This window comes from Poecile atricapillus, chromosome 15 (assembly GCF_030490865.1).
Source record: "Poecile atricapillus isolate bPoeAtr1 chromosome 15, bPoeAtr1.hap1, whole genome shotgun sequence".
Taxonomy (NCBI): Eukaryota; Metazoa; Chordata; class Aves; order Passeriformes; family Paridae; genus Poecile; species Poecile atricapillus.
The window spans coordinates 5385960-5412748 of NC_081263.1; the positions used below are offsets into that span (position 1 = coordinate 5385960).

Here is a 26789-nt window from a genome sequence, read left to right on the forward strand (position 1 = left end):
CAGTGCTGAGCATGTCTGGGTTCAGGTTTTTCACATACTCACAGGTTCATCTTTCACGTTGCTGGGCACATGGAACTTTTTTATTAAAAGGAAACCTCACTCTAGGCAGGCAACAAAGAGTGCTGGTTCTGTTAGGGCTGGGCAAGTCCTTGACCACATGCCTGAAGCACAGAACTGTTTGACCTTCGCTAGCTGGAAGGGTTAAAAATGAATAGGAGATTGGGAAAGGAGAAGAAATATAGATGATATTTTATAAGACAAGGAAGTGTTTTAATGTCAGATACGGAGAATTCCACTCCCAGAACATTTATCAGTCACACTTGCACTCAGGGTCGGCACCATTCTGGCTCTCCTCTGGGATTTGCCAGGTAAAAATCCAGGCTGTGGGTGCCCCCACCAGCCTGAGGAGCCCATGGGCTGCAGGCAGGATGTTCCAGGATGCAGCAGCCACGCTCTGCCTCTCTGGTGCAGCTCCTATGAAAAATGGGTGGCAGTACTAATGTGTGCTTAATGACCCGTGGTGCAGAAATGACTACGATGCAGGAATTAAATTTACAATCAACTTCCTTTTTTTCTTTTTTCCTTATTTTTTTTTTTTTTTTTATCCCCTTGAAACCTTGAAACCAAAGTTCCTAATCAGAAAAGTCCATATAAGAGCCTCTGTGCTCCCAGGCAGGGCAGGTGACTGCAGGCAGCCGCAGGATTAGAGCTGGGTGCTGTCACCGTGCCAGGCGTGACACGGGGCTGCTTCGGTGGCAGGGTAAATTGATGACACAATCTCAGGAGAGCTCACTAGTTGATGCCAGGCTTATTTTTGTAAGTGCAAACTAATGAAATTTAGAGTTTTAATAAAAAAAAAAAAAAAAATAAAGTGGGGGAAGAAAAAAGTGGAAGCTACAATTTATAAATGGAATTCATAATGGAGCAGAGTGCTAACTGCATTAAGGAAACGAGTAGCTCAGGCTTTTACCCAGAAGAGCCCCCAGGGTTTTTTAGCAAGAGGCAGGCAGTCCCAGTTTGCCCCAGTGAAGCTCCTGGCCCCACACTGTCCATCTGTCCTGGGCTCAAACAGGGGGAAAGCACCATGAGGGGTTTGGGATGATGCTTGCCCTGGAGCAGGCACTGACCTCTGCTAAAGATCATTTATCCCTTTCCCACTCCCACACCACTCAGCTGGGGTGGACCTTGCTCTTCATGTCCTGAAATCTAAAAGGTAACAACAAAATTGTCTAAAATACAGTGAAAGGGATGGAAATGTAGTGAAAGGGATGGAAATGTAACCATAAACCCACAGCAGAAGCATCCAGAAAATGAAGGTGAGTATCCAGGAGGAGACAAAAAGACATCTCCCAAAGGGAAGGGTGTGCACTTCAGAGCAAGCAGGAGGCTTTTTGTAACTTTTTGTATTTTACAGACCTTCTGCTCTCTTCTCCTGTGCTTCACCACCTCTCCACTCACAGATTTGGCCCTAAATATTCTGAAGGATTAAAGAAGATGGAGGGGGCTGGTGTCAAGAGTGGGAATAGGCACATCCTCAGGCAAGGAGGATGGCTATGGCCAAATCTAGACAACTGCTGTGGTTTGGTTTTTTCCAACATGAGCAATTCTGATCCTCTGAGTCTACAGCTCTGTGATTCAGGGATTCTGTGCTATGGGGTCAACACAGCTTGCCCTGAGCTGGATTCAAGCCAACACAACCTTGGACCACACACCAAAGGCAGAAGATGAGGAGATGAGAGGAAACCTTCAGATCTCCAGCCACATGTGCAGTGCCCCAAGAAAAATCCTTCCTCTGTCTTGGCTTGGAATTCACAAAACCTCTGGAAATCCTCTGGGCACCAAAATGCAAGTGAGTTTCTACCCCAAATGTGATGTTTCCATGCAAGCCAAGTAAAAGAACTTCTGTGGGCCTGGGGAAAGGTTGCAGCAGCTTGAGCTGAGCATGGGAAGTGGCTGCAGAAGAAATGGTGAGGCTGTCAGCAGCAGACTCGTGACAGATTGTTCCTTGAGTCTTCCTGCATCCACTGCCATGGTGACCCTGGAATCTCTGCTGCCACTGGCAGTGGCTGGGCTGAGTTTTCCCTTCTACTGTGCCAGCTCTTTGGGCTGGTGACCTTTCTGGAAGGAGGGAACTTGTTGTAGTGGATGAGCAGAGACAGGCACTGGGGGGTGTGAAGAAACACAGAAATGTTTCAGCATCCATTCCTATCCCTTGCCCAAGTAAGAAATGAAGCTGTGGAGAAAAGAGATAAAGAACACACCTTTGGAAGTGAGGAGAAGAACGTTAATTGGCTGTACAGCAGAGTCTGAGCAATACGAAAAACCAGGAAAGACTAATTTATGAGTACAGATTCTTTCTGGAGAGTATGACTTAAACTTGGGGAGAAAATCCATGTGCCTGGAATATTAAAATCAATAGTTTTAACCTATTTAGGAAGAACTGAGTGGGCAAAAAAGGCATAGGAGGGATAATATCAGAAATGACATTGCTACCTTCCAAAAACCATTAGAGACTGAAGAGAAAGTGACCTCAAATATAAATAAAAACAAAAAGAAGGCATTTCTCCAGACCATCAACTCTCACTACAAAACAGAGATTACTCACTTCTTAGTCACACATCTGTAACATTTAAGAAAATTTCCCTGCTCTGTTCTGGGGAAGTTCAACTCAAATGATGTGAGCTGGACAGTTCGCAGTGCTGGTTTGGGGATTTTCTAAATGTCCTAGAAGAGTGTTTCTTAACCAAAACCAGAAGTTCCTCGACAGGATCATCCTGATAGCTGCAGGACTGGTTAGAGACACAAAAACTGGTTACAGACAGCACAGAGGTGACCCTGTTTCAATCATGTGTGCTGGGCACAGACAGGAAAGCCAGAGCTGACAGTGGCTCCCTGTGCTTTTCAGTGCTGTGAGCCTGGAGGATTTTAAACAGAAAATGTGAATAATATTTGGCAACTCCTTGTTTAAAGAAGCTCTGGCTTCTAGGAAATCTAGTAAACTCTCAGAACTGGGAATGAGAAAGTTATTCTGGCTGAAAAATGAAGCTGGGAGGAGAGTGAAAGTAGGTAAACTCCCAGAAAGAAGGAAGGGAAAGTGAATAATAATGAACATAAACCAGCCCCAAGCAGAAGTCTGTCAGGTGAAACCTGTGGCTAGCAGAGCTGAGGGCAACAGGGATGTGCTCTTTAGATATAAGAGGCTCAAAGTAGTTGTCTAGACAGAATAGCAGACATGAAAAAAAGAATACATAAAAGGCAGACATTAAATATTTAATTTCTCTATTTTGGAGGGAAAAAAAGCTGAGTGAAATAGCCATGTAATACGATGATGTGGAATATCTTCTGCTCCAACTCAGGATGTTAAACAGCTGCTACTACAGCTAGAGGATTTTTTTGGTTTTTTTGATTAGCAGCTCCCAATATTCAGTGCCTGAGAGTTTTAAAATCTGTCCCAGGAGCGCCCCAGGCTGGCACAGAGTTTTCCAGAAGACTGAAGCAGTGTTGACTTTGAGCCAATGAATAAATGTTGATGAGGAGGATGACTTGCGTAATTATAAATCTGATTGTTTGATGTTGATTTTGTGGGGAAAAAAAAAAATAATGGAAGAGCTGATAAGGGACTTGATTAATAACAATTTAAGGAGAATAACTAATTACAATCAACATGAGTTAATGGAAAATAGATCTTATTAAATGAAATTGATATAATTTTTCAAGAATGTGATTATAGATTTGATTGATTTAGTACATTTCATCAACAGTGTTACGTTTGACTTCAGCGAGGCATTTAACTTAATGTTGTCTCATTTATTAGGAAGCTAAAACAAAGTAAAATCAACACGGCCCGTGCTAAACGGATGAGAACCCTGGTGATAGGTTTAGACATACCCGAGGAGCCTCCCAAGCGGCCGCCTTTCTGTTCATCACTTTTAGCAAACGCTAGAAAATCAAAACTCATTACAGTCAAAGTTTGCTGATGAGATTTGGAGCTGGACCACGGCTGCAGTGTGGATGGGTCTCTGCCTCAGACCTGCGCTGTTCCTCAACCAGGGGGAAGTGAGTGAGCTCCAGCTGCTTTAACACAAAGCCACACTCCCAGGAACCAGGATTTCACCGCAGGGAGGAGGGATCCTCTTACACAGCGCTGGAATCCTGATAAAACAATGGAGTGAAATATCTCTGGAGGAACACCTAATGGGACACTGCAGCTATTTCTGGTGCCTGTGACTCCGGAAGGATGGTGATGAACGGGAGAGGGCACACGGGAATGACTGAGGCGTCACAAAACATGCCTTATAGTGACAGACTCAAGGACCCCAATGTGCTTAGCTTAACAAAGGGAAGGTTAAGAGATGGCTTAATGACAATCCAGATGTATTCAGACAGGGTACAGGGATGCAGAAAGGGAGAGCCCTTCAATCTAACAGACAGAGCGATAAAAAGAGCTGGTGACTGGAAGCTGACGCTGTTAAATTCCATCTGGGAAGGGTGTTTGGAGAGAAATAACACCAGAACAACTTCCCTACAGATGGTTTCATCATCATTGGCCATTTCTAACTCATGCAGGCTTTTTTTCTTTTGGTTTTTTTAAGCCATAATCTTGATCCACCAAAGATCACTGTGAATCGACACAGGCACCCTCACTGCACAAATGGGATGGGTCTTTTTTGGGTTTTAATCTTCTTAATAATAATAATGAGTATTTAAGCCATCATCCTCAAGTACTGAGTGGAATCATTCCCTTTTCCCAGAGTTATTGTTCTGGCCTTGGTGGGCACTCACACAGACACCTCAGTGTTATTGGTACTTCATCTTTGCCAGTAGAGAGGCTGGAAAAGTCCTCTAAAACCCCATAAAACAAACCTGGCCTACATCCCCCTGCTATAAAAAAAAAAGAATCCAAAGTACAGTGCCAAAGAGAGCAGCTCAAAGCTCAAAGTACATGAAGAACTTGAATTCCAGTGGTTCAGTAAAATCCTGCTGCTCCCTGTCTGCTGCCAGAGCTTGATGGACTTTTCAGGGGAATGACACATCCGTGTTCCTTAAGAGTTGCTAAAATTGTGAGTGGAAAAGGTGTAGTTTCATAACAGACTCATCCACACCCAGGAAAACACAGAATGAGAGAGTGCTGCAACCTTGGAGACTTTCTGCATGAGCTCCATCATGTCCATCATGCTCTCTGGTTTGGAAGCTGCTGAAATTTCTCCTTCCATGGAAATTATTCAGCAGAAGTCCCAGCTACAGACCTTCAATCAGAAAACTCCAGGAGCCACACATGGACTTCTCCTGGGACTGGTCTGCAAGACCCAGCTGATGTCTCACTGTTCATCCAGATGTACTTGGGGACCAAACAGGTATAAATATATATACATACATATTTTTTTTTTTCTTTGGGTACTAGGCCATTATTTCTGTGTTTTAAGCTCAGAAAACGGTGTCACAAAAAAAGTTTTCCTTCCAAAGAAATACTGTGATTATAGAAGTGATTAGATAAGAACTGATAACCAAAATCTGGACAACTTAAGTTGTTTCATAATTGATTTCTATATATGGGACTTTATCTTCTGGTGAGGTCTTTACCTTTAAAAGCAGGTCTGTACCCTATAGAAAGGATAGAAAAGAGAGGTCATTTGTTATCTTATCTTCTAATGAGATCAGCAAAGAAAGACTTTTAAGGCCCTCCACAGCTTATTCATGATCTCAGTGTGGTTCTTCAATTGCAGAATCAATCCAGGTGTAAATTGGGGTGCTGGGACCTTGTCTCCTCCCTTCTGCCCTCATCAAGGAGCATCTGGGGCCATGTCTGTGGGTCCTGAGTTGTGCTGAATTTACCTCTGGTGTGGTCCAAGCCATTGCTGCTGTCCCCACTGCCTGTCACCTCTGCTGCTGGCACATTTGATAATTCACATTATCAGTGGGTGGGGAGGAAGGATCAATGCAGGATGTTGCCTAACCCTGCTCCCCACACACACACACACACACACACACACACACACACACACACACAGAGACAGCTTTGTGCCTCCTGCTCAGGACAGAGGCTATCACCAGAAATTGCTTCAGTAGTTTCAATTCAGTCTGCCAGAGCCCTTTGCTCCTAATGCCATTTAATGCAGTTCCTTCTTAGCCAGATTTTCACTGATATCAGGTTTTGGCCCAAGAACAGTGCAGATCCTTTTGAGCTGAATATCTTCAGCACAACACTTACATTTTGTCAGAAAAAAAAGCCTGAACCAGCAGAAACTCTTTTAAAGCTAAGGCAGCATCATTACCATAGAGGCAAACACTAATTTAATGTGGTTCACAGTAACAACACACCATTTATTTAAATACTTCACCATTTAATTTATTCAGCATTTTATATTGAAGAGTATTTTCATTAGGATTCCTCTGCAAAACCGAAGAAGGCATTAAATCATTTAATATACTGACAACTCGCTTAATTTATTTAAGCACAGGAGTCTAATTCAAAAAAGCCAGACCTTATACAGAGCCCTGTCTTTACAGCCCTGGCATACAAGGGCCTATTAATTTCAGGGTAGTGTGTTACATGGATTTATTTTGAGATCCCAGTACATGCTCTCCCCTGGTCAGCAGCCTGCTGTGGGGCTGCACCTGCCAGAGCTGCCTTTAGGAATTCCTCCCAGTGCACACCAGTCCTGCTCCGAGCCTTTTGCCTCTGCAAATGCCGGTGAGCATCCAGACTTTTGCATTTGTCAGCTGGCTGGGTTTGCTCCTTGATGTGACACAGAGTGAGCAGCGTGGCTGGAGCAGCAGAGGTCAGCAGGGAAACAGAGGCAAATCAGCAGGCACTGGGGTCATCGGTGATGTCTTCAGCTGAACTCATGAAATGGCATTCAGAGCACTTGGTGAAGTCTGGGGGATGCACTGAGATGTACCCCTGACTCGACAGACACAGAATTAACCAGGGACTCTCAGTTCTGTGGTGAGGCCACTCCAGCCCCACCCTGAAGGTGCTGAGCAGCCTCTGGAGTTGTCACATCCAAGCTCTCACACCCTGCCTGAAGCAAATCCTCCACTTGGTATTCTGGGTGCTCATCTCCTTGGGCAATCCAGCCCTTGTGGCTTATTACTGATGTCCCCAGATGTCCCATAACGAATGGCAGAGAGGAAAATTGTCACCTGTGACAAAGCTCTGGATGATATTGGGGTCCCCAGTGGCTCCCGGTTTGGCTGCTTTCCGAGATTGGTGCTGAAGCAGAACCTGGGAAACAATAGCACATTTTCAATAGGATGCACAGGGTGACATTAATAAACATTAGGGGGCTTGATATGATCAGGCAAAAGCAGCACAGCGAAATGAGGTACCAAAAGCAGGCTGGAGAGGAGGGGAAGGCACCTGAACAGGGTGTTTAATGACTCGCCCGGCTGGGAAATGCAGCAGAGGGCAAGGCTGGGAGAGAAAACCTTTTAATGAATTCAACATGTGTGCACCCTTTGAAGGCCTAGCTCCCCATTCCCCAGTGGCGTTTGACCCACCTGAAGATATGGATCATACAGAAAATAATAACCAGTAAGTAATAATAATAATAGTAATAATAGGAAGAGCGGGACCTTCATCTCCAATTCATATTTATAATCCAGCAAATATCTCACCTAAGGCCACAAGATTTATGGGTTTGCATCTATAATTAATATCCTTCCTTAAGCAGGAAAGGGTATGTTTTCCTACAAATAAATCTGGTGCTCTAGACCTGGATTTTGAAGACTAATATTTAAATCCCTAGCAAGACACAGTTATTGATTGTATAGATGCATACAACAAAAACACACCACACACATTTATAGAGATAGCATTGTACAGCTATTTTAAAAATAAATAAAGTTTCTCTTTTAAATGCAATAGATGAGGCTTAATAAGGAAAAAAAAGGAGGAAGATGGGGCAGTTGACTTGGTGTGTGCTCCAAAGTGTCCCTATCTCCCAAAGATTTCATTTGCATCAGGCCCCTTGCTAAAAGCAGGGCTCTTCCTGGGCACCGAGGCACATAAAGGGCTTTGAGACAAAGGGAATTGATTTGGTTTTAGTGTTATGAGGAAAATAAACAGTTAGGCTGATATAACAGTAAAAGGGTCAAGCAGGGTCAGGGCTAATGAAGTGACTTATGGCAGGCTGGAATTAAAACACCCTTCCTTTTCTCCATCCTCCCCTCCAGGAGTGATCCCTGTGAATGCCCAAATTCACACCCCTGTGTGACAGCAAAGCACCAGCCAAGGGTCATTTGGGGCTGGGCACTAGACTTGCCTTGGCTGAAGGTTTCCATGCCCAGCAGCACCTGCTGAGCCATGGAAAACTCCAGCCAAAGCAAGCCCTGCCCTTCAGCTCCCCAGCAGGGACCACAGCCACTGCACATAGTCAGGGAGGCTCAGTGGTGCTCCAAATCATCGCTCCAGAGCTGAACTGGCCACTGGTGGGTGGAGGATCTCTTTAACGGTCTGTGTTGTAGGCTTGGAGCTTTGCAGCCTCAGGACTACGTTGCTGTCACACACTGGGTCAACACCAGCTTGCCCAGCTTCTGCTGTGCTCAGGAGATCTCCTCACTTTCTGAATATTCTCTACAACCAGGTTTTGGGATTTATTTGTTGTTTTTTGTTGGTTTTGGGATTTTTTTTCCTCAGGGGTTTCTTTTCACTTTAGTGAGTTGTAATGAGCAAAGTGGGAATGTGCTGGGTAAGGAACCAAACCTAGGAAAATACAGCTTCTCTGGAGAAAGCAGGGATATATCTGAAAAAATATTGAGAATTACTGGAAACTTTAATGTAGGCATTCAACAAAGGTCAAGGGTGGAAGCATCACCTCATTTAATGGTGAACTTACCAACAGAAGTAAAACACTTCTGTTGTCCTTTATCTCAAGAGTAAAGACATGAACAGAGCCCAGACACTTGTATTTACATTGTCCTAAGGTATTTAATTAATGGAGATTTTAGCTAGTCATGTTTAAATAGCATTCATCAAAAATTTAAAAAAAGTCTTTTTGCACTCAATCATTTAAGGAACTCATCAGTGACTGCATGTGGGAGCCTCATTCAAACCTCACAGGGAAAGAGCTTCTTCTCCCCAGATTATGGGCTCCCAGAAGGGAGATTATACCCAGGGGGAAGGAGAAGGAGAAGGAAGAAATTGGCAATAACACTTGTGTGGTGCCACCAAGGGGTGGTGAGCCCCCAGGCAGGCTGGCTGCACCCTGCTTTGGGGACTCAGCTCCACCACCATGGGTTGGAGATGGTCCTTCCCCCAAAATGTTACTTTCAAGTGTCACAAAGCTTGTGTGGAAAGAGGGAAAAGAAAAAGCAAAAGAAACCTTCTGGTGAGCACTGTGATCCTCCAAAACCTAGCGACCATGGAGAAGCTTTCCCTACAGACATGCTGTCCAATGTACACCCTTACGATTTTTACCTCTGTGAAGATTGTGGGCTGTGGGTGTCCAGACACTGCTCTGCAGCTCTGGCAGGGGCAGGAATTCATGGCTGCTGCTCTTCAAGGCACAGGAGCTTGGGAAGCTGCAACCAGTGTGGGGTACTCAGCCAAGACAGAGCTTTGCTGCAACTTGGTTTTCATGATTTAGCATTCCTGCTGTAAATAATTGATACTAATGTAAGTGAGATAAGAGACAGACTGTCTGTGGGCTGGGAGGAAGTGGATCCTGGTGACATCCACCTGGAAATGTGCTTGCGGATTTGTCTGAAATAAAAACGTTGAGAAGCCAAACACGATGTCCAAGAGGTGGGGAGGGAGCAGGGATGGGAAGGGTAATCAGTGATCAGCTCTGTGCACTCTCATCTCTCTAAGAAAAAGCTACCACTAATAATTTCCTTAATAAGAGAATTCCTGCACTAACTAGCACTTCCTCACTCTCTGAACATGGCTCTCACACTAGTCCATAAGCTGTGTTCCTGCATTGCCAGAGAGCTGGGTGGGTGTTAGCACAATTTAAGGAATTAAAATGTCATTAAGGGGGTGCGTGGAGCACACCCTTCTCTGTCGGACACCATGCCAGCAGGAAAATGCCAGTGAGCTCAGCGTATCTGATGCCTTTGGCTTAGGTTATCTACAACCAGCTGAGTACCAGGAAGGAGCTCTCCTGAATCTCAGCCTTTGAAACCGGAGAAGGCAAAATTATATCTCTGGTCCTGTGAGGGCGGCCATGAGACAGGCGATGGAGACAATCCTGCTGGGTGGGGAAGGGGAGATTTCCCTGCTGGGAACCTTGGAATCCAGCACGTCCCCAGGACCATTACACCATATCCATTTCTAAATCCTGATTTGGAGGCTGCTATTGGCATTTCACATCCTCTGAGGAGTCTGTGCCCGGCGGCAAACCGACATTCACTTCCCCCCGCATGACATAATGCCTGTTTTCATCCTGTCTAGGGGATATAAAAAAAAGATAATGTCAGCTTAAAAAAAAAAAAAATGACATCACTATTGAGCCACTTTACAGCTCTCTTCTTCCCTCTCTCCTGTGTCTCCATCTTCACATCCCACCTGTGTTACCTGTTGCTCATCAGCCCGAGGACCTTCCTGCAGCCACTGCACAAGGTACGTGTGCCTGATGGTTTTAACTTGTTGCAGGAGTCAAGTGACAAAGTTAAAGGAATTTGCAGTGGCAACTCCTTCATTTTAAACTATTTTCTCATGTAAGAAAGGTCCCTCATGTTCTCTGTCTCCCTACAGCAGTCAGATCGTATTCCTCTCCTCAAGGCCATGCCTTTACACATCACTCTGGTAAGAGCATATTCAGGGCTCTAAATTTGTTTTAAAATACACTTCCTAACCTAGAGATTTCCTGCAGAAAGGCAGAGGAAAAAAGCTGCTTTGGAAATGTTAGGAAGGAGCAGCATTGACTCATCAGTGATATGAATGGGGAAAGCCAGAGGGACCTTCTCATCTCTAATGTGATTTTATGATTCAGTGAATAATGCATATTAGCATAATACTAACTAAAAAAATCCATACTCATCATAGAATCACAGCTATCAACATTATCCTATTATTAATTATTAACATTTACACTATCAATCAGCCCCTGGCTGACTGATAGCTTAAAATCTTGCATAAAGATGGTTACAACAATAGCCACAGTACATCACGTAATGTGCTTCACAGTCGGGCTGTGATATCCTCATCTATAAAGCTTTTTACTAATGCACTTTACAACATATCTTACAGTACATAGATGAAGAATGTGGCTGCACCCAGTAATAATTCCATTAATTATGAATAAAGCATTTACAAATGACATCCTTATTTAAAATTAGTGATGAACACATTTTGGTTTAATGCAGATGCACTGTGTAATTTGTAATTGGATAAAAAGCAATGCTGGCAGCACGGGGTAGGGAAAAAGGGCCAAGATCTTATGATCTTTGCATCAGCAAGGAAAGGGGGGGAAAAAAACAGTGGAGAAAATGATTGACAAACAACAAAACATTGGCATAAAGCTGACCAAACTCCAAGGTGATGGTTGAAAGCAATGATTAAAGGTGCCCTGCAGAGCTGAAAGGGAAAAATCCTTACCCACTGACCTTGCACTGCAGTTGTGTTAATAAAACTCACTCCTATATTAATAAAGTCTATATTTTCATTGCTTTCTCTCATTTCAGTGTTTTCAGCTGGCTGGCAGCTCACCAAGACTCGTTAGCCACATACAGTTTGCCTTTGCAGTACCTTGGTACCGCTTTGTCCTGTAGGCTCTCGGAGATGGCAGAATATTTATTACATACAATATTTCACTGAGGCTACTTACGTCAAGAGGCTATAAATACATTACTCTTCCCAGTTTACTTAAGGGATAAAAAGTGAGTAGCTAAGTTTACAGAGCAGGCTCAGGCTCTATTAATGTGTGGTCTGTTCATTTTCATATAGATCTCAATTGTTTGAAATTATTTTCCAGATTAATCCTGTGAGTGATTCTTGCCTTGCTGATCATTTCCGAGCAATGCTGCTCGACTTGGGCAGTGGTCATATTCAGGTTATTACATGTATTATGGAAGAAAGGTTAATTTAAACTGTGAATATTTATGTGGTCAGAGTTTTCTACTGAGAGCCTTGTGCCAAGAACTTCTTATACTGAGGTTCAACTATTTCAATGTTGAAATAGTTGAAAGGGGTGCAAAAATCCCAGCAGCTCACCTCTGGCCGCACTGGTATGGGAACAAGAGCTTTGGTGGTCAGGAGAAAGTCAGAAAACTCCTTTTAATTTCTTTTTCCCTGAATTTCCCCATTGTTTACAGCAGTCTGGATCAACAAGATGCCTGGATAATGCACAGGCCATGGTGTCATGTGTCTGTTTGCACGGAGCCAGAGCTGTGCATGGTGCTGCGTGCTGAGGTTCTGCAGACTCAGAGAGTCAGAGAGAGACCTGGATCCATCACATGAAGTTAAGGGGGAAAATTGCCTCGGGAGGGATCTAGTTTTGGGTTCAGGCAGATCTTTCTGCATATTTTCCAAGGAGATGAGATTGCAAGCCAGAGCTAAGCCAGTCAGGAATTCTGTCTGAATTATTTTCACATTCTCTTTAATGTTCTGTCCACGGGTGATACCTAGTGCAATGCATGACACCTGACATGGCCCTTTCCCCATATTTTCAAGTTAATAAATGTAGTAAAAAATAATATACAGTGTTTATTGCCAGGACTGTCAGGGAGGACACTGCATTCCCCCTCTCCTCCAAACCCAGGGAGTGTAGGAGAGGCTGCTGTAATTACAGGTCTCCTTGTGCAAGACTGCTTTGAAATTCCCAATATTTCTCCAAACTACCAGCAAGTCGGTTTTCAGAGCTGCCTGACAGAGAATTTATTTATTAAGGTCTTGGCTGTTTGCAGCAGTGGCTGGGCAGCAGCAGTTCCGCAGAGTTATCAAAAATCTATTTCCTTGCAGAGTCACAAGTAAAATATCAAACCCCCTTTGAAAAGCCAAGTGCAACATTTACATTTTAATCTCCCCAAACACTTTCGTTTCTGACAAACTGGGTTTTTTGGTCTGTGTGTTATGGAGAGGAGAGGCAGTGGGGCTGGAGGAGGAAGGTTTATAGCCCTGGGAGGAAGCGTGGGCTGCTTTGAATGTGTGACACCGCTGGAGTGGCACGGTGACCTCCCCGAGCACGGGGACTGCAAGGACTGTCACCCTTCAGCACTGCTGGGGCCAGGTGAGAAAGAAAAGCAGCCTGGCCCCAAAATCTAGCAGTGCAGGGCATCAAACACAGAGCTGGGTTAGCAATCACATGTGCACGAGTAGAAAAGGAGGAGCACCAGCCCTGTGCTGGGCACAGCCTCTCCTGGCTACCAACAGCCCGCATGGGGGGTCAGTGGCCACTTGCAGCCACTGATCTATAGGGGCAAAAGCCTTTATTTGCCTGTCTGTTCACACCTCTGCCTGGGGTTAACTGGGCTGCAGTGGAGCAGCTGGCTGCACCCCAGCTCTACAGTTTGTGGTCTGGCAACAAAAGCCACTCTGCCTTTCCCTTGCTGTCAGCGGGGCTGAGGTCCTGCGCTGCCTCTGTGGAGTCGCTGCAGCAAGCCATGAATTATGGATGAAATGAAAAATCCCAGCCCGGTGCACAGAGGGAATATGCAAAGTGCAGAGCGATCACCTTTGTGTGTGAGCCTTGCTTTGTGCCACCTTCACACACACGAGGCCCAAAACACTCCGCTCTGCTTTGGCTGCGACTCCCTCGGCCCACAGGGCCCAGGATCCCCTCCTCCCGAGGGATCTGGCTTCTGAAATGATGTTCATTAAATTGAAAAGCATGTCCTTGTGCTTTGTGGGATCTTCCTGGGAACTACTGAGGGTGCTGTGTGGATGAGATGTGTGGAGCTCACACGCAGAGGTGCCGGCACGGGCAGGACGGGTGTCTGGGACAGGCTGGCCCTGGGCAAATCTGCCATGGTGCCATGGGCAACTCTGCACATCCACTCCAGGAGAGCTCCTGAGCACATGAACACACATTTGCAGGTGAGGTGATGCAGGAGTTCCCACCCAGGCACAGCCTTTCCACACACAGAGGATCCCTCAGGGGATCTGCAGAGGCGACAGTTCCCACCAGAGCTCCCTTTGCTTGAAGCAAAGCATCGGAAAAGCTCTTGACAGGCTCTGACTTCAAGACTCTGTGATTTGGGGAAGTCTCTCAACTCCTAACATCTCCTTCAGAGAGAAGATGACTTTCAGGAGGCATTTTAAAAATGTCTTTTAATTTTTAAATGCTTTAGCTCCTCCTTTGCCAATCCAGCTCTCTGCTTTTGTGCACCATCTAATAATGTGCTTCCACACAGCCATTTCTGAGTGTGCAATATCAACATCTGTGCTAAAATCAAGCAGAAATTTTTCCCCGAAGCAAAATTTTGCTCTGTATTATTGTTACTTTCTTTTCCTATTTAATGGTTTGCTTGTCATGGGGCCTCTTCAGCCTCTTATTTTCAGGAAATGAAGGTTCTCTGCCTCTCGCTCCTTGTCAAAGACACCCTGGCAGGCGAGAGCAGCGTCACCCTTGTCCCACCTCCTAAAAACATTTTACTGAGTGCTCACTAAAACTGTGCTGCAGTAAAGCACTCCACTGAAATGGGTGCCTGATATGCAGCAGGTTGGCAGAATTAATTTATTGGTGTTAGTACAGCCTTTTGAACTTCTCCTGTTACGTAGGTGTCAATGATGATAATAAGAACAAAAATATTATTTTATTATTATTTGTATTGTTATTCTGGCTTTTCATCATAGCCAATGGTGAACATTCCCCTGTGCAGGTATTTAAGCTAGCCTGTGGGAGTTGCTTTGTTCTTAGTTTTGATTATTTTAAGAAGTCCTTTAGCACATCAAATAATTTCCCTAGGCAAGGATTTATAGGAAGGTCTTGAGAGCTGTCAGAGTAATGTTTTTCCAGCAGTGAAAACTTAACCTCCTCTTTGATTTTCATTTCTGTTTTGTCCTGGGTGTAGCTGCAGCAAGTGCTTGGTCACAGCCATCAGGATGGAGGAGATGTGTTGTCAGTTGTTTTATTTTTGATCCCATTTGAATGTGTCAATCAACTGCCTCAAATCAAAGAAAGTGAGAAGGAGCCTTTAACTGTTGTGATTGAAAACTTCAGACTTACCTTTTTTTTCTTATTTTTATAGACACTAAGTAAATGGTTGGCAGGTTCTTGTGAATCATAACATTTCTAAATATATCAAAGAGGCTCTTTGCCAAGCTGCTGGAGAAGGTGGTGTCTATTCCTATTGACTCCTTTCTCCCCTTCAGATTACTTTTGCATTTAATAATTTCAAATCATAACACAAAAAAATCAGGGACTCTTAACTAGGCTGGCTAAGGCTGTGATTAATGAAAGTGTAATTCAAGCTACTGTAGAGCCATTAGAAACCAGTTAGCTAATTAGTGTAATCACAGAGGTGGAAATAATTAAAAGACCATAAAATAGAGGTAACCTAATAACAACATTTTCCTCTGACCCAGAACTGGTGAGAAAAGGATGGTTTGTTAGGTTAGGAAGGGAGAGGAGTGAAGATGGAATGTTCTGTGAGTAATCACTGTCAGGGAGGTCTCAGAGCACAGACAAGTAGAACAGAGCAGATTTTACACCAACATAATCCAGACTGCAGCAGAATCCTCTGGCAATGGTGCTTCACACCTCTGCATCCCTCTCCCATCTTATGCACTGCCACAATTCAGTGACAGACAATCAAGACACGGTGAGGCAGGAACAGGCTGCCTTGCTCTTTCTTACTTTGTTCCTTTTCTTCTTTCCCAGGTTATTAGCAAATATAATATTAAAACTAACTTCACCTTGCAGTGCCTGAGTCGACCAGGTTTGGTTTCAGGAAAAGGAGAATTCAAGGTGTTTAGGAAGAAAATCCTGTTAGAGGATTCCCTGTATTTATAGAGTTCCTCATGTATTTATGTATGTTATTCACTACAGTTTCACAGGACTCTACAACTGGTTGAAACATCTCATGCTAAGAGGGAAGAGTCTTTCTGGGCAGAGGAGAACGGTGCAGTGATTGGTGAGGGTGGCAGTCACTTCCAGAGCTGCTCGCAGGAGATGGGTGCCAAGCAGATGTGTCACCCCTTCAACCCTCCCCTGCTGCCTTTGCCCCCAGGGCAGCACCGGCACACTGGATCCTGAACAACCCCAAAATGTGCCCCAGTGCTCCCCATGCAGGACTGCCAGGCCAATGAGAGATGTGGGACAGTGTGATGGGCTGGATCTCACTCCTGGGGTTCGAAGTGACCTACCCCTGGCTGCTGGATGAAACAGGCAATAAAAATTCCTAACCTGTAATTTTCCAGCTGGAGTGGGTGGCCACTATGACCATTTCCATTGGTTCTTAGCAGTTCTGCCACGGTTTGTGTGTGTTTCGTTTGACCTGGGTCTAATGAGCACAGAAGAGGAGCTGCAGACACACAATCAAGGCTCAGCCGCCGAGGCTGATGAGTCTGCCGAGACTGCTTAAGTGGGTCTTCATTAGCGATTCACATGCGAGGAGCAACCCTTATTTATTCTTCTTTCCTAGGTGAATCTATTTTTGAATATCTTTTGTAGTGATCTTGTCTGGGGAGGGTGGCGGGGAGATTGGATGGAGGGCACCACAGCTGCCGGTTAACTGGATTATTGTCCTGGAAAAGCAGGCTGTGACACCAAGCTGGCAGCAAGCTGCGAAGAAGAAACAATGTGATGCCATTTAGAGAAGGAAGAAATCATTTTCCCCAGTGACATCTCTGGTGAGAGGCAGAACTTTATCTTCTCTTTGCAGCTCAAATGAAGCATCACAGCAGTAGCATTAACTGTGCTTCCACATTTCCAGCTTGTCTTTTCATTAACTTTTTTGGGTTTGTTTTTTTTTTTCTTTTTTTGCTTTAGCAGGGAACATATTTTCCAGGGAGGGTTTGTGGGTGAGTCACTGGAGCTCCAAGGCCAGGATGTCCCAGGTTGGTCCCCAGGCTGTGGCACATGTGCTGCTGTTGCAGCCAAATGAATGAGCCTGGTGATCTGCAGGGAAGAAGGGAAACCTGATTTATGTCCACCTTTCTGGCGGAGAGGGGATTTTGGAGCAGCAGGTCACAGTGAGCCTTGCTCCAGGTGTGCTTTCATCCCCCCAACTCAGACATGTGGATCACCTGGGATGTCCTGGGACATCCTGAAGGACACTGACCGGGCAGTGCTTGACCTCCGGCAGCACCAGTGGCTCCACGTTTCATGTGAACGAGCCCCTTTTCCACACTGGGCACTTAAACGCTCTTCTTTAAGCTTTTCCTCGGGCAGGGCTGGGCCGGTGGGGTGCGGATCCTGCCGCCCTCACCTGCCTGTGGCGAAGGCTGCCCTCTCCTGACGCCGGGATCCGAGGGATGCTGTGGCTGAGCCGGGCCAGCATCCCCCGGCAGCGCCCACCCTGCTCCCCGCGGCACCGTGCCCAGCCCAGCCCGAGGAAAAGCTGCCAGCCCAGCGCTGTGCCATCAGCACAGAGCAGCACCCAGATGGCCTCGGGCATCCCCCGAGCTGCCCAGCACCGCCTGCCTCCGATGCTGGATCCAGCCTGCATCCCCCTCTGGCACCATGGGGATGCTGCTTGAGGAACCTCCTGCTGAATTGCTTTTTACCCATCCCAGCCCGTTCAAATATGCTCGGTACCTTTTTCCTTTTTTGTTTCGCTTCTATAATCTGGTAGTGTAGGTGTGAATCCCGTACTCCTCTGAGTTATCTTTCCCCAGCTGAGTCTGTTTGTGCTGCAGACTGTGTGGGTGACACCCTCGGGAAAGCCACGTTTAGCAGCACATTGCTCCAGGAAAGTGTTTTTATATGAACAGAGATGTGAGACAAACTCTTGCACCTCTGGGGTTGGCAAACTGCTGATCCATGAGAGATGAGTTTTTTTCCCCCCTTGTGATTTTGACCTTACTTGCTGAAAGTGAAACATCATCCAGCCTTCCAGGAAATACTACAAATCTTCTATCTGATATAAGAACATAAATCTTCTGTAAGGGTTCATTCATTCTCTATCTCAGGCCTCTGGAACTGAGGTGTGGACACTGGAGTGGGAATCTCAGCCTCCTGGACCCAGGGCTGCTGCACCTGAGCCCCTGCACCTCCCCATCCTGGGGGAAAACAGCCCCATGGGGTTGGCCCTTATGAGCTGGTTCTGCACCAGTACCTCATGGAAAAAGGGGGGGATTTGCTTGAATCACCTTGAGCCTTTTACATTTTTGTGGGAGACATGAAACTCTTCCCCTCCAGCTCTGTGTCTGGCTGAAATAAAACACAGCCTAGAGCAACCCACCTGTCCATGCTTCATCCTCCCCATATCCCCTCCTGGGAGAGGCTGCAGAGGTGTGGGGCTCTGCACCCCACGCTCAGCAGGGCAGCCCCAGCTCACACCTGCAAGAACACATTTCCTGAGAGGATGCCCGCGGGTCCCTGACCTTGTCTGTGCACAAGCCTTTGTGGGTTTTGCCCCCACCCTGCTTTTTGGGGGACCACAGAGGCCTTTCTGAGAAGGCAGTGGAGCAGCTGTGGGGTTATTTGACCAGAAGAGGTTATTTGTGGGATGACGTGGCTGCAAAATTTTCCACCCTTCACCCTCCACGAGTGGTTTAGGACGTTCTTTTTTGCTCAAGAACTTTGTACTTTTACTTTTGCTCCCCCTGGGCTGTATCCTTCAGTGTGCAAACCTCTTTGCTTCATGGCTCTTCCCCAGAGAAAGAGGACCCCAAACCCCAGTGGACCTGGGGAAGGCTCGAAGCCACCTTTGCACTTTTCTGTGTGTCCCTCTGGATCAGCTCGGTGACATTCCCAACCCTCAGCGTGCTGGGGATCTTGGCTTTAACTGAGCCCACAGTGATCCCCCTCCAAAAGCTTCAGAAAGTGAAAGTTTCCTTTTTTCTGCCTGGGCCACTTTTCCTTGTTTTACCACTAGATGGGAGAGTGAGACTGGGCTAACTCAGCTGCTCCCCTCCTTATCCCGGCAGGAATTCCGAGGGGAGAAGAGAACTGACAGATGCCCGAAAGTCATCCCGCAAATCCTCCCACCTCAGGAAGGGATCGGGTAACTCCCAAAACGTCTGGTTGTTGCTTAACCCCAAAAGTACACAGTTGAGGGGCTCTAAAGCTTTCCTGGTGCTTTCCCGAAATACCAGGAGCCCTGTGGATCCCACTCTGCCCTCATGGAAGGGGGATTCACTTACACAACGATTGGATATATTCTTGGGGTGAAACACTTCATATTTTTCCTCAAATCCACCTGTCCTAGAGCAGAGGGAGATAGGGGCAGCACTTGCAATTCAGTCCTCTCATCCATACCCCAAGGATACCTCCGGCATCCCAGGAATCCAGGTGACCCTAAAAATTGTATGGAGAGGCTAAAAAGTCATAGAATCACAGAATAATTAGGGCTGGAAGTGACTTTTGGAGATCATCTAGTCCAACACCCACCAGACAAATATAAATAAAGCATCATTTTCTCCTCCTTTCCTACTACAGGATTTTCTTTCTCCTGTAGGATTCTTGTGTAAGGATCCACCCAGTGATATCATTTTCCTGCAGAAAATGAAACTGGGCTGTTGCAATGTTTGCATGTACAGGAGGAGAATTCATGCCTTGGTCTGACACAGCTCACCCTGGGAGCTGCTGTGGGTGAGGGAGGGGACAGCCCCTGGCCCATTAATGTCTTAGGAAATTTGCTTTAACTGCAGCACTTCCCAGCTCCTGAGACTGCTCAAGGTTTTGCTGAGACTGGGTTTATTTGGGAATTATATAGCTGCAGAAGCAGTTTCTCAACCCAATCAGAGTGTCCAGTTGGACTACTTTTATTTTGTTTTATTTTGTTGTTAGGTTTGGGGCTTTGAAAAGGAACATTTTGCTTCCTGAGATTTCACAGATTTTGCAAGAAACCTCACAGCAGACAAATTTTCCGACTGTCTGTGTGACTACACCAGAAGATGTAATCCCTGTAAAGTGGAAATTATGTTTTTGCAGGGCTTTGCCCACTGCCCAACCTTCTAAATTTGCAAGTTCTTCAGAGAAGTGACTCATCCTATGTGTTTAATTCCTGGTATAGTTGGGCAAGGAGATGAAATAATTCTAATAACTTCCCTAACTGCAGTACCCTTGTTGCCTCCATTGGGGTCTCCTGGCTTTGCCACCACAGGAAACATCTGACATTATCCTGCTAGACAGAAAGAACAGCTTCTTTAGAAGACAAAGTCTGATTTTTTACTGGCTCTATCTACTCTTATTTCCCATAAGCAACAGCTGTCCCACCCTGGATGTGCAATGAGGCCACTGAGTCACCATGGAGTGACCAGCTCATTTACCTGCCAGGGGAAGACCAAAAATCCCCTCCATTAAAAAGAAGAGAGATCTTCCTTCAGTTAATAAGCAGAGGTGAAAAAAGAAAAAAAAAAAAAAAAAAAAGAAGAAAAAAAAATAATAAAACAAACCAGAAAAAATAAAGAAGAGAATCCAGAGTTGGATTTTAAAAATCAGCCAGAACTAGAGTGATCAAAACCTTATATGAGATAGTGTTAGAATTAGCCTCGTGATTTCTTCTCCATATTTACAGGGATAATATTTTTCCAAAGTTCAAAGTCTTCCTCTGCAGGAAGCATGTGATGTGCTTTGCAGTCACACCATATTTTGGTGCTATGAACAATTAAAAAAATCAATTTCTGGAGCGATATTTTCTATGTTTATAATCTCTGAACTAATTACAGGGCTGGAAAATCGATAGCTATCTGGAAATCTTTCCAATACAGCCAACTAAGCATGCTACAGATCATGCTGGAATATATTCCTCCCAAACACAGGCTGCTCCTGACCCAGATCCCCAGATCCCACGGGCAGATATACCACTGTTAATAAACCTCTGGACCTCACTGCCCTGCAGTGGCAGCATTTACCAAAATCTGCAGAGGGCATGGGGCTGAGAACATTGCTGAGAGCTGGAGCAATGCTTGTGCCAGCATTTTAAGCTCATGACAAAAGAAGAGTTGAAAGACTGAGTTAGTTCAACAGGAACCTAAAAAACGAGTGTGAAATAAAGCAATTACAAGTCCATGTCTTAGTTATAATGTTGTTTTTTCATCAGGCTTTATTAAAATAAAAAGTAGAACCTTTGGTGACTGAAAATAACCTTCTTCTCTTGTTTCCTAGCAAGAGAGAAGCAGAGTTAAATGGGCAGTTTGATGGTGATTACACTTGAGAAACACATGTAAAGAGGAAGGGTGTTGCTCTGATGAACAGATCTCCTCTTGCTGCACAAACACACCGTGTTGACCGTGGCAGATCAGCTGGAACCAGAGTTCAAACCCTTGTGCTGGTGCTCTCCACACTTCCCACACACTGCAGGCATTGCCAGGATCCCCTCCCCCAGATGCTGCCCTGTGAGAGCTCTGAGTGCCCTTCCTTGCTGTGCTGGAGTTTGTGCTGCTGCTGGACTGAAATACGTGCTGGAATAAATATTCCCACTGGACACGGTGCCAACAGCACAGTGAGTGGATCAGGGGCACAGACCAGAGTGCAGGGATTTTCCCCACATTGCCATTTCCACTCCTGCTTGGAACAAGAACGTGATGAATTCTGAGCTGTCACAATGCCACAAAGTATTTGCTCTGATTTTATGTGTTTTTCTCTGATTTTTCTTCATAGCTTTTTCCATCCAGTGAACTGAACAGAGGAAAAGCAGGACTGGGGCACATCTCTGCCCTCACTGCGGGCCCAAGCTGGGGGATTCCCACAGCTCCCCAAGGGGTGATCCTCATCCTGGATTCCCACAGCTCCCCAAGGGGTGATCCTCATCCTGGATTCCCAAAGCTCCCCAAAAGGTGATCCTCATCCTGGATTCCCACAGATCCCCAAGGGGTGATCCTCATCCTGGATTCCCCCAGCTCCCCAAGAGATGATCCTCATCCTGGATTCCCCCAACTCCCCAAGGGGTGATCCTCATACTGGATTCCCAAAGCTCCCCAAAAGGTAATCCTCATCCTGGAGTGGAGCTTTGGGTCTAGCAGCCCATGGAGGTAAAGTGCAGCACATGCCCTGTCCTAGCCCTCATCTCAGGAAACTGGCAATAATTTATAGTCCCTCCTAAATAAGAATTTGTCAGGCTGGTTATGCTCAAAGAATTTAAATTTTGGAGCTGAACACAATGCATGCAATGATCTGGATTGTAAATATTGTTATTATTAATTTCTGATTGCACTTCTGTAGCACTCCCACGTGCAGCTGAGGAGCTCCTGTGCACATTGGGACAGAGGAAGGAGCCCATGAGCTGCTGACAGCCTGCCCAGAACAGCCTGCCCAGAACCTGAGAGGCACCAGAGGTGTTGATGGCAACAGCACCCAGAACACACCAGTGGTGTGGTTTTGCTAGCCTGGGCTGCTTTCTGCCAAAAATCACACGTTACAAAAGCACTGTGTTTATCAGCACCACACTGAAAATTTCCCTTTTAAGGCTGAAAGGTCCTTGGTGGGGACGTGGAGCTGCCGGGTGCCACGCACTGCTCAGACTCTGCAGGGACAGACCTACAGCTGCTGCACTCGGCTTCAGCGGGTTTTCCATTCAGATGATGGTGTCTTTGGACTCTGCTATCATTCTTGAAATTTTAATGTCATATTTCCTTCAAATAAAACTCAGCTGGAGTGCGAGAACTCACTTCTGTTTCTCTCTTAGGAAAGGAAGGCTGTGGTGTCTGCACATCACCTAAGGGGAATGACCTGAGGAAGAAGAGCTCAGACCCTTCAGAAATCTTTCAAAGAGAAGCTCCAGCTCCCCCTTATCTCTTTTAAAATTAACACATCATACTTTGCACATGTTGAGCAACAGATTTCCTAACCCAGCTTCCCAATAACCCACACACCCAGTGGGGCAGTGCCGTTGTTTTAGAAAGAGGGTGAGAACAGGACACTCACTCCCCTGGCCAGTGACAACCAGCACCTCAGGGACACCCTGGACTAGAGGTTTGCACAGAGAATATGGGGTTTAACAGCCACTAAAGCCTGTGTCACCCATGAATTTGTATAATTCTTCCTTAAACACAGTTACACTTTCGGCTCTGTGATGCCCCTGACACCAGTTGCTGTTGTTTAGTCAGCAGCTACTTTACATCTCCTTCCTCACCCTTTTCACTTACAGGAACCTTTGCTTTTGTAATAATGAAGGCAGCTCACAGAGCTGAGCAGAACAGATTCTGATGGTCCAGTTTGCAAAGACAACGGAGTCTCACAACAGGATAACACAAAGTCTGGTAAAAATCCCAGGGGGAGAATTTTCAGAAGTGCTTTTCTCACTGCAAGCCAGCACCAGCAGTCTTGAAAAATTCCATCTTTATTTGCTATTTATTGTATGTTTCCTGTGAATAAATTTCGGGCTCAAATCAGACTTATAATAAAACTCTAAAAAATTCTGCTTTTGGGAAAAAAAAACACCAAAGATCTATTCTTCCTTCCTGGAGATTTGCTGCCTGTTTTGCAACAGGAGATGTGAACCATGGAAGTATTTATAACAGCAGTATTAGGAAATGATCATTTGGGCACCAGAAATCCATATGAGATATTATGGCTTTAAATAAATTGTTTATTGCTGTGGTAATCTAATCTTGTAAATACATGCACACTTAACTATATTAAAAATGTAAATGTTCCCAGACCTGGATTTCACATGATGAATAAATAACTCCCCTATTTTGCCTTGTCAGCTCTGTGGGTGTGGGAAAAACAAGATTTGATGGACATTGAAAAAGTTGATGTCTGCACAGATTTAGCCAAAATATTGTCACGATCATCTCATGGCCCACGTGGCTCACAGGACTGAACTTGAAGAAACCTCTTTCAACATCTGCTCATGACAGAGCGATTCCAGCTCCAGGAGTGCCTCCAGCCAGTGACTTCCCTTCCGTGGCACTGAATTTGCATTCATTAAACCCAAAGTTTTAATGATTTATGGAGATTTATAAAAAATGGCAGCCCAGAGCTGCTGACACTCCCAAAGCTTCTGACAGGAGTAGAACACATCATAAATCCATCCTGGTGTGAAATATTGAATGAAAACCGGTGCAGGCATATCTGCAAGTGTTAACATGACCCATAAAATCAGGGATTCAGGCTAACTAAAATTATCAGTACCCCAAACCTGAGGGGATAACATATAAAATAACAATAGTATAATAATTATAATGTTAGTAATAACACTACTAAGAGAGTTACCAGTCTCCTTGACATTGCTTATTATTGTCACTGCCTGGATAATTCTCAGCTCCAAGGATGGACAGAGGCACACAAGGCCCCATGTTTTGAGAAACAACCTCTGTGCTTTGGGAAACAAACTCCAGCTTCTCCTATCCCTTAATCACCTACCAAGATCTTTGGGACAAGCCTTGGGGAAGGCTCTGGAGGAGCTTTCTGCCACTCACACAGCAAGGTGTGCACTGGCTCATGCTGAGCCCCAGGGTTTGGAAAACTGGAGTTTAAACAAGCATGCCCCTGGGACAGACTCCTTTTTATTTACAAGTGAATCAGCAGAGATGACAAGACTGATTTGCAGTGCCTGCCCAGAACCTCTTAAAGATTTTAGTAGGAAACAGACTTCTTCCAGGTGACCTCTGTCCTTCCTTGCCACACCTTCCCCCTTGGAGACCTTATCACAGTTGCTATTAGCTCATGCAAATCCACAACACAAGCTCCTTATCTTTACATCTCCCTCACCCAAGAGGTAACCTACTTCGAGATGCTGAACAAAAAAAAAAAAAAAAAAAAAAAAAAAAAAAAAAAAAAAAAAAAAAAAATCACTAAAAACTAAGTGAAAAATTACTCTGCACCTCTGAGGACAATTTCAGCCAAGGCAGAATGGACCAAATACATGTGGAGAAGTGAGTTGAGCTGGGCTGAGGAGCAGGATGCATCCCTGCAGCCAGAGCCAATGATTCACTCAGCTCTGCACCGTGGAACAGGAAGCGTGGGGGGATTCCCCAGCTCGGATGCCTTTGACGCACTGCTTCACCTTTGCACATCTGTTGTCCTTTCCACCCTGTTTATTTAGAATAAAAAGGGTTGGAAACAGAGCCTTATTCATCAGTCACTGCACAGCACCAGCCAAAACAATAGCCCAGCTTTGTTGTGCAGAAAATGATTTGTATATGATAAAGCAGTATTAGTTTGTATACATGGAGCAAATGTTTCCCGGTGTTCCTGGCCACAGCCTGTTGTAAACAACAGGCTCTCCTGCACTTCATTTTACTTTAAAAGCACATTCAACAGCTCCCAATTTAACCAAACCCCACAAGAACCTCATCTACCCCCAGCTCCAAGGGAAGCAAGGATGGCACCAAGAGGCAGTGCCTTCCATCTCCGTTTTGGAGCCACAGAGGATGAGGAAGAGGCAGTGATGTGAGCAGCACATCACCACAGCCCAAGCTGAGCTTTGATGAGCTGCTGGGTCTGCTCCTGCCTCAGCCTCTGCCCCAGCTCTTGGTTCCCTGTGTGTCCCTGAGCTCTGGCAGCAGCTGTGGTGCCACGCTGCTGTCCCTGCACTGCGCAGAGAGGGGATGGCAGCTGGATGGCAGATGTCTGCCCACGTCTTTGCCCTCCTCTCTGCCTCCTGCAGAGTTAGCTGGGCTTTTCCATTAGCCAGGTTATCCTGTGCACTCCGGGAAATGGAGCACTGATTGCACTTCAGGAGCTAAACATGCAGGGCCTGAATTATTTATCTGTGAGCCTGCAGAAACGAGCCAAATCCCCGAGTGATGTGGAACGGCTCTCAGAACACAAAAGGGGGTGCAAGGGCTGCACGGGTGGGCATGAGGAGCTGCACGGTCAGAGCCACACGGGCACATCCCATCTGCTGGGACCCTTCCTGCCCAGGTGGATTGTGGACTGGAGGGTGTGGAGTGCTCTGGTGTGGGTTCTGATCCAGAGACTCTTCTGTGAAACTGCTCAAGAGCCACCTTTGCGCCTCAAATCAACCACTGTGACGGCGAGACCCTAAAAAGCAAAGAAAAACGCCCAAACAAATGTGTGAATGCAAATGCGGGGGGTTTGGGGTGTCCCACAGCTTTTCTGCTCAGTTCCCTCAACTCGGAGGGCTTGTGCATCCTCTGCAATCATTAACTCAGCCGTGCCCAGCCTGACAGTGCCCGGCACGGTACCGCACCAGATAGGGCTTCGATAGCCGTGTTTGCATCTCGGGTTCGATAATGCCCCTGCACCTGCTCCTCCACTTTCCTTTTCCTTGAGCCAGCTCAGCTCCAGCGATAGCTGGAGGAAAGACCAAAGTCCTGTCGCTGCTCTCTGCCACCCCAGACGCGGATGCAGCTCCTCCAGCACTGTTTCCCCCTCGGTCTGGCGCAGGGATGTATCCCCGAATGTCTCCGGGGGTGCAGGGAGGCTGAGATACCCCGGACGAGGGTGGGCAGCCCAAGCCTGGGGGCTGCGAGGCTGCAGGTGCGCAGGGGCCGGGAAATAGGGCGGGTTTGGTGCGGTGTCTAAGTCCTCACCCCTATCCCTACCCCTCCTCTCGCCTTACCCCCCTTCCTCTCGCTCCACCATCCCTCCCCCATTTTTCCTGCCCCCATACACGCACAGGACCCTCTCCCTGCCCATCCTCTCCCGCTCCCCAGCTCCCATCCCCGTCCCTCCCTTCGCCCGCATCCTCTGCCTCTCCCCGCTTTCACTTCGGCCTCAGTTTCCCCTCATTGGCCCGGCCGGCGGCGGCGTCCCCGACGATTGGAGGAGGTGTCGGTCTGTCAGGGCGCTGCCCGCCCCGGCCCCGGCCCCGGCTCCGGCCCCGCGCCG

At 46.2% G+C, this 26789-nt stretch overlaps 1 long non-coding RNA gene across 1 annotated transcript; it reads left to right on the top strand.

Moving 5' to 3' along the window:
* The first annotated feature begins 1627 nt into the window (after positions 1 to 1627).
* On the top strand, positions 1628 to 14656 carry LOC131584820 (uncharacterized). The gene is made up of 4 exons (XR_009278810.1): positions 1628 to 2938; positions 3815 to 5354; positions 10531 to 10561; positions 12256 to 14656. It is a non-coding gene; the product is annotated as an uncharacterized LOC131584820 (long non-coding RNA).
* Positions 14657 to 26789: the final 12133 nt, after the last annotated feature.